Source organism: Pteropus alecto, unplaced genomic scaffold, assembly GCF_000325575.1.
Source record: "Pteropus alecto unplaced genomic scaffold, ASM32557v1 scaffold86, whole genome shotgun sequence".
In the NCBI taxonomy this organism is placed as follows: domain Eukaryota; kingdom Metazoa; phylum Chordata; class Mammalia; order Chiroptera; family Pteropodidae; genus Pteropus; species Pteropus alecto.
Genome location: NW_006442109.1, coordinates 23,030,169 through 23,031,913, shown reverse-complemented (window position 1 = coordinate 23,031,913; position 1,745 = coordinate 23,030,169). Strand labels below are relative to the sequence as shown.

The 1,745-nt window shown below is 35.4% G+C and overlaps 1 pseudogene; it reads right to left on the bottom strand.

Moving 5' to 3' along the window:
- Window positions 1–265: 265 nt before the first annotated feature.
- Window positions 266–384, bottom strand: LOC112469764 (annotated as a pseudogene).
- Between the last annotated feature and the right edge of the window lie 1,361 nt (window positions 385–1,745).

Genomic DNA, 1,745 nt, shown 5'->3' with positions numbered 1-1,745 from the left:
TATATCAAAGCCAGATATAATAAAGGAAAAGATTGATTGATTTACTATGGTATCACAAATAAACACACATACACACAAACACACAAACTTAAACTAAGGATTTAAAAACCTGGGAAAATATTTGCAACCTATATCACAGGCTGTCATTTGCTTTTTTTTTTTTTTTTAGGCAAGGCAACCCTTAGTTGACCTCACAGATTGCAAGGACCTTGTCAGCTTATAATCCCTTATTATTATTATCATTATTAATTATTTTTATTATTTACACCTACAGCACCTGGTCTTCCTAGGTAGTCTCCCATCCAAGTACTAAGCAGGCCCGACCCTGCTTATCTTCCAAGATCAGATGGGATCAGGCTTACTCAAGATAGCATGGCCATAGACGTATCACTTGCTTTTTTAAAGTTGTTTTATGTTTGCCTTGATTTTGCACTTGGATTCTTACTAAGCTCTGCTCTGATTCAATATAAGAATAGTTTATTCAAATCATTAATAAAAATACATACACCTGAGGAACTGTCATTGACCAGGGGAGATGATGAAGACATTTAATGTGAGATAATGGACTGGGTTCTGGAACAGAAGAAGGGCATATACCCCAAAAACTACATAGATAAAGGGTATGTATAGATAATTTTTAAAAAATAAGAATGAATATGACAAATGAACTAAAAAAGGATGTCTAACATCACTAATAATCAAAAGAAAATTATACACATAATGCATATTATATATAATACTTATACATACACCTTGGATTGAGAAAGACAAAAACAATCAATGATGTCACTTGAGAAAATGGTTTTAATTGGTAAATTATAAAATCATCCACTTTCCTGTGTTTATGCCTTGATTATTCTGCTAGTATTGTCTATAATGCAGACTAGTTTAAGCTACTAGTCCAGACTAGTTTTGACTACTACGATAATCTCCTAACTTGTCAATCTGCATTCATTTTTGCCTCTATTTATAAGCCAAAGTTATCTTTACAAAACACAAATATGATCACTAAATCTTGCTTATACCTCTCCCTCCCTGATGCTGGAAAAAAAAACTTTCACAAGACCTACAAATCCATCTGTGGCACACTCTCTACCCATATCTCCAGCCTCATCTTGCACTGTGCTCCCCCTCACTTTCCACGCCAGCTGCACAGCCTTCTTTAATTGTGCTGCCACATTTGCTCAAGCTGTGGCCAAAGAGCTCTTGCATCCCTAATAGTCCAAGGTAACTCCTACTTACCCTTCATGCTTTATCTAAAATGTCACTTCCTCCAAGAAGTCATTTTTAAACTTCCCAACTAGGCCAAATCCTCTTTGTTGTACTCTCTAACAACATTATGGATCTTTCCTTAGTAGCAATTATACCAGACTCTACAAGGGCAGGGACCACATCTGGTATTGCTCACCACTGTTCCTAAGTGCCTAGTACACAGTACTTGGCACATTGTAGGATCTCAATAAATGTTGTTGAAAGAATTATGAATCTTTCCACAGAAGAGTTTGGCAACATACATCAAAGTTTTAAATATGTATATTCTTTGACCCAGGAGTCTACTTTGGGAAATTGATTTTTCCCTTATTTTGTTTGTTACACACACACACACACACACCCCTCACAGGAGTGAGTCTTGAGATTTTCTACTTTTTCGAGTATATAATCAGAAACGAACAATAAAAATACATTGGGAAAATGTAAGTTAATGGTGTTTTACATAGGTTGTATCATAGTGTCCCCAGATTAAG